The 6,703-nt window shown below is 47.5% G+C and overlaps 1 long non-coding RNA gene across 1 annotated transcript; it reads left to right on the plus strand.

Moving 5' to 3' along the window:
- Window positions 1-876: 876 nt before the first annotated feature.
- LOC125917602 (uncharacterized) lies at window positions 877-6,438 on the plus strand. The gene is made up of 2 exons (XR_007456238.1): window positions 877-1,519; window positions 2,079-6,438. It is a non-coding gene; the product is annotated as an uncharacterized LOC125917602 (long non-coding RNA).
- The last annotated feature ends 265 nt before the right edge of the window (window positions 6,439-6,703 follow it).

Here is a 6,703-nt window from a genome sequence, read left to right on the forward strand (position 1 = left end):
TCCGCATTGCCCAGCGTGTCTTTAATAATAGAGAGACTCCAGAGGACAGGCAACTTAAAGCCACTGAGAAAATGACCAAAGTCCTGGCCGCTGTTGTCCAAAAGCCCCTGGATAAACAAAAGCCCCTAGATAAGGACCAATGTGCCTATTGCAAAGAAAAAAGCCATTGGGCCCAAGAATGCCCTAAAAAGAAAAAGCCACGTCATGATCAAAAACCGTGGCAGCCACAAACCACACCAGCCCTCTTCACTCAAGATGCAGAATAGGGGGGACGGGGTTCGGATCCCCTCCCCGAACCTAGGGTAACGCTACAAGTGGAGGGGAACCCAGTTCAATTCCTAGTTGACACAGGGGCACAACATTCGGTCTTGATCAGGCCCCATGGAAAATTTTCTGAAAAATCTTCCTGGGTCCAAGGGGCTACCGGAATAAAAAAATATCCCTGGACCACCCAGAGGACTGTGGACCTAGGAAATGGAAAGGTCACCCATTCCTTCTTAGTCATCCCCGACAGCCTATGCCCCTTATTAGGAAGAGACTTACTCACTAAAATGGAGGCCCAAATTCATTTTACGCCAGGGGGCCCCCAAGTGACTGGCCCTCACAACCAACCCATTACCATACTTATTCTAAGATTAGAAGATGAATATCGACTCCACCAGGGGCCACCCTCACAAAGTCAAAACATAGAGCCCTGGCTCCAACAGTTTCCAGGAGCATGGGCTGAAACCGGGGGTATGGGGTTGGCTAAACATTGCCCAGCTCTATTCATAGAGCTGAAACCAGGGGCAGATCAAGTTCGGGTCCGACAATACCCAATGTCAATGGAGGCCAGAAATGGCATCACTCCACATATCCGTTGCCTCCTAGACTTAGGCATCTTGCGTCCCTGCCATTCAGCCTGGAACACCCCCCTGCTGCCTGTATGAAAACCTAACAGTGTGGACTATCGTCCGGTACAAGATCTGAGAGAAGTTAACCGCCGAGTCATAGACATACACCCAACAGTACCCAACCCCTATACCCTCCTAAGTGCCCTCAGCCCAGAAAGACAATGGTATACTGTCCTTGATTTAAAAGATGCTTTTTTTCAGCCTGCCTCTGGCCCCCAAAAGTCAAGAGCTCTTCGCCTTCGAGTGGTCCGACACTGAGAGAGGCATAAATGGGCATCTCACCTGGACCCGGCTCCCCCAAGGATTTAAAAACTCACCCACCTTGTTCGATGAGGCACTTCACGAGGATCTGGGTGAGTACCGGAATCAAAACCCCGAAGTGACTCTTGCAGTACGTTGACGATCTTTTAATTGCCGCTGAGACTGCCGAAGCTTGCTTGCAAGGCACCAAAAATCTCCTCCGGACACTTGGTGCCCTGGGGTACCGGGCTTCAGCAAAAAAAGCCCAAATTTGCAGATCCGAGGTAACCTACTTGGGGTATCTGTTAAGAAAAGGCCAACGATGGCTCACTGATGCACAGAAGGAAACCGTCCTCCGCATCCCCCGACCCACAACGCGAAGGCAGGTAAGAGAATTCCTGGGATCGGCCGGGTTCTGCCGCTTGTGGATACCTCGGTTCACCGAGATAGCTAAGCCTCTTTACCTGGTCACCTGAGAACAGACACCCTTTGAGTGGACAGAGAAAACTGAGCAGGCTTTCCAGCAAATCAAACTCGCCCTGTTGTCGGCGCCAGCCTTAGGGCTCCCCGATGTCTCCAAACCCTTTCATCTCTTCGTAGATGAAAACAAGGGGGTAGCCAAAGCAGTGCTGATGCAACTCCTTGGTCCATGGCCCAGGCCCATTGCCTATCTTTCAAAAAGACTAGACCCAGTAGCGGCTGGCTGGCCCCCTTGTCTCCGTATGATCGCTGCTACAGCTCTAATGGTAAAGGATGCTGATAAGTTAACTATGGGACAAGAGTTACATGTTACAACCCCTCATGCCATCGAGGGAGTCCTCAAACAACCTCCTGACCGATGGATAAGTAACGCCCGACTGGTTGACTACCAGGGACTATTATTAAATCCCCTCAGAATCATTTATGCTCCCCCCCGAACACTAAACCCTGCCTTCCTGTTACCAGACCTGGACTTGGATACCCCCCTCCATGACTGCGCTGAGATATTGGCACAGGTTCATGGAGTTCGGGAAGATTTACAGGATCACCCGCTACCAGACGCTGAGGTTACCTGGTTCACTGACGGCAGCAGCTTTGTACATCAGGGTCAAAGGTACGCGGGGGCAGCAGTCACAACTGAAACTGAGACTGTTTGGGCAGAGCCTTTGCCAGCTGGCACCTCTGCCCAACGGGCTGAACTTGTGGCCTTAACCAAGGCACTGACTTTGGGAAAAGACAAGAAACTAAACGTGTATACCGATAGCAGATATGCTTTTGCTACGGCCCACATACATGGAGCTATATACAGAGAGAGGGGACTGTTAACTGCAGAGGGGAAAACTATCAAAAACAAAGAAGAAATATTGGCTCTTTTAAAGGCACTCTGGCTGCCTAAATGACTAGCCATCATACATTGCCCAGGCCACCAAAAACCGGTCACACCGGTGGCCAGAGGAAATAATTTGGCTGACCAGGTGGCCAGAGAGGCGGCCTTACAGGTGGACTGTGCTTTAATGACCACCCTACCAGACCCCGGTTCAGCTAGTTTACCAGAAAATCCTGCCTACACTAAAGAAGACCTAAACTGGATCCAAAAATTACCTTTAACTCAGTGCCTTAACGGATGGTGGAGAGCAGCAAACTGTAGCATAATCCTCCCAGAAGAAATGGGAAATAAAGTCTTATCCAAGATGCACCGAGCCACTCATATGGGCACAAGAAAAATGCAAGACTTAATAAGACATGCTAGGATCACCATTAAAGACTCCAGGACAAAAATTGAGCAGATAGTTACTAGCTGTAAAGCTTGCCAATTAACTAACGCCACCAACCACGGGGAAAACCCTGGCTCCAGAACCCGCGGAACCAGGCCGGGAGCCTATTGGGAAGTAGACTTCACCGAGGTAAAGCCTGGAAAATATGGATATAAATATTTGTTAGTGTTTATAGATACCTTTTCAGGATGGACAGAGGCCTTCCCCACCAAGCATGAGACTGCGCAGGTAGTAGCAAAGAAACTGTTAGAAGACATCATGCCCAGGTACAGATTCCCCACCCTAATAGGATCAGACAATGGACCAGCATTCATTTCAAAGGTAATACAAGGGATAGCGCAGTTTATTGGGGCTGATTGGAAACTACATTGTGCATATAGACCCCAAAGCTCAGGACAGGTAGAAAGAATGAATAGAACTCTAAAAGAGACCTTAACTAAATTGACCATGGAGACTGGCGCTAATTGGGTAGTCTTACTCCCCTACGCTCTGTTCAGGGTGCGGAACTCCCCTTACAAACTGGGATTAACCCCCTTTGAAATCATGTATGGAGTGCCCCCCCCCCATAATTCCCAACCTACAGTCTAATGTGTTAACTGAATTTGATGATCATAAACTTCTTATTTCCCTGAGGGAACTCCAGCACACCCACCAGGAAGTTTGGCCCAGATTGAGAGCCATTTATGAAAACGGGCCCCCTCCTGAGCCTCATCACTACCGACCCGGAGATTGGGTATACGTGCGGAGACACAAGCAAGAGACCCTCCAACCACGGTGGAAGGGACCCTACATTGTGATCCTAACCACACCCACTGCTCTCAAAGTCAACGGGATTGCTACCTGGATCCATTACACCCACGCCCGACCAGCTGATCCCTTTGCGGTTCGAGAAGACTTCGTGCCGGAAGCCAACACCGCCTGGACGGTTGACCAGAGTAAGACCCATCCTTTAAAATTGACTCTGCGTCGAAAACCTGACCCCGAAAACCAGCTGAGATCAAAGGCCTGGGTGTCCCATACCAAGACTGTTGCAGCAGCTCCGGACCCACAATGATCGGAGGAACACTCACTAGCGTGCTCCTGCTCACCTCCTACGGACTGATAAGTATTGCGGGCAACTCCCACATACCCTATACTTTAACTTGGGAGGTTTCTAATTGGGAAACCCATGAAGTCTATAATACTACCACAAAGACAGATGTTCCCTTAAATACCTGGTGGCCGGATCTCTATTTTAATTTAGAACAGATGGCTAAGTCAGTCGGACTAGACCACGGGAGGGGAAAGGAAACAAGAAATTTCTTAAGCGAAACAGGGTTTTATGCATGCCCTGGGTTTGGACAAAAAGCTCGCTCCATATGTGGGGGAATTCTCAGCTACTACTGTAAGTCCTGGAGTTGTGTCACCGCCAATGACGGTAAATCAAAATGGAAGGTAACACCTCTTTACATCGACATGTCATTTGTCAAGCCCTGTGACATAGGTTTTTCCGGCCGAGGATATTACTCAGAAAATTGTAACCTTGTCCGTATCAAATTTCTAGAAGATGGAAAAAAAGAAACTAGATGGACCAATGGGCTTACTTGGGGAATCTATTTATATCGGGGACCACCCCACTATGCAACTGTTATTCAGATAAAACTAAAGGTAGAACCCAAGATTCCACCAGTGCTAGTAGGACCGAATCTAGTAGTAAGGGCCACAAGTGAGCCTACTACTAGGGCCACAAGTGAGCCTACTACTACTACTCCAGGGCCCACAAGTAAGCCTACTAATACCACGGGCAAGGGTCCTAGCTCTTTGGCCACTTAGGTGACCACAGTAACCAGGACCCCAAGAAAACCCCAAAAAATTCAAATCCCATTCAAAGATGACCCCTTATGGGTAATGATGAATACCACTTATAAGGCCTTAAACCATACTAAACCCAATGAAACAGAAGCTTGTTAGCTGTGCTATTCCACAAAACCTCCATTTTACGAGTCAGTAGCAATAGTAGGAAATTATAGCACTGCAAACAACTCAGACGCTTGCAGTTGGGGACAGAAAAGACCCGGCCTCACACTACCAGTGCTTATGGGAAATGGGACATGTATAGGAACAGTGCCAACAAAATATAGCCACTTATGCATAAGTAACAGAAATATATTCAATACTTCAGAAAACTGGATTATTCCACCAAATAACTCATGGTGGCTTTGTTCTCATGCGGGATTAACCCCTTGCCTCTATAAGGATATGTTCAATCAGTCAGAATTCTGTATAATGGTAATTGTGTTCCCAAAAATCATATACCGCACAACTGAGTATGTAGACCAGATGTGGATAGCACCCAAAAGAGTAACTAAGAGAGCACTCATTACTGCAGGGGCTCTAACTCTAGCCACCATATTCGGACTCGGGGCCATTGAAACAGGGACAGGGATCTCGGCCTTAACTATACAAAACAAGGGCTTTAGTATACTTAGAGAAGTGGTTGACAAAGATATAGAAAGAATTGAGACTGCCATCACTTCGCTTGAAAAATCCCTAACCTCCCTCTCGGAAGTAGTTTTACAAAACAGGAGAGGATTAGACCTGCTGTTCCTACAGCAGGGTGGTCTCTGTGCAGCACTAGGAGAAGAGGGTTGCTTCTATGCTGACCACACAGGAATAGTAAGGGATTCTATGGCCAAGATCCGAGAAGGGCTAGCCAAACGAAAAAAAGAAAGAGAACAGGAGGCAGGGTGGTTTGAATCCTGGTTCAACGCGTCCCCTTGGTTAACTACCCTGCTCTCCGCTTTACTTGGGCCTCTGGCCATTCTACTTCTCGCTCTCACATTAGGCCCCTGCATCATAAACAAAATTATTAATTTTATCCAAGACAGGTTCAATGCTGTACAATTAATGGTCTTACAAACTCAGTACCAACCGCTCGAGACATTACAAATAGAAAACTGAAGATCCAAGATTGGCTCTTTAGGCACAAGGAAAAGGGGGGAATAAAAGGAACAGCTTTGAGTCCAAATGACAGCCCTGCCTTAGTTTAAAGCTAGGTTCTCTTTTCTGCTTATTATAGATCTTTGATAAGAAATACAATTGCTGAGAAGTCTGTTTTGCTTGCTGTTTGCTATGAGCATTGTGAGACCTTTCCTGATTGTAACCCGCTGTGTAGTAGAATGGGCTGTAAAACTTCCTAAATGTAGTCTGATATGTAATGGAATGAGTGATTGTACATAAACTAACCAGCATTTCTCGCTTCTGTAAACCTGCTTGCTTAGCACATTCCTCACCTACCCCCTTCCCCCTTTTTTCCTCCCGCCACAAGTAACGGACAAAGCCTTCCCGCCAAAGGACAGACAGAGGACGCCCAATCAGAGAACAACAAATGTCCTTACTTTAAAATCAACTAATCAGGCCCCTCATAATTTGAAACCTCCCCTGTGCTATTTGTCTCTGTCTATAAAAACGCTATACCAACCCTGATCGTGGCCTCTTAGCGTCACCGGCAACGAGTGCGCAGAGGTCCAGGTTCGAACCTGCAATAAATGACCCTTGCCGCTTGGCTTTGACTTACGACTCTGGTGGTCTTTTGTGGGAGGTTTAGGAACTTCAGGCATTACACAGGGAGACGCATAAGAAGGGCTGGTTGGGTCAGGCCTGGCTGTGGGGCTCAGCAAGCAGAGTCTGGGCAATCTCTACTATGGCCTAGGCTCTACTGCTCATCACTGTCCTCATTTCACAAGTGATTTCCAAATATCTCTGAGGAGCAAAACAGACTTAGGTTGAGATCCACTGGGTCAAATCACATATTTTCAACTATTAGGCAGTCTTTGC

Source organism: Panthera uncia, unplaced genomic scaffold, assembly GCF_023721935.1.
Source record: "Panthera uncia isolate 11264 unplaced genomic scaffold, Puncia_PCG_1.0 HiC_scaffold_2079, whole genome shotgun sequence".
Lineage (NCBI taxonomy): Eukaryota > Metazoa > Chordata > Mammalia > Carnivora > Felidae > Panthera > Panthera uncia.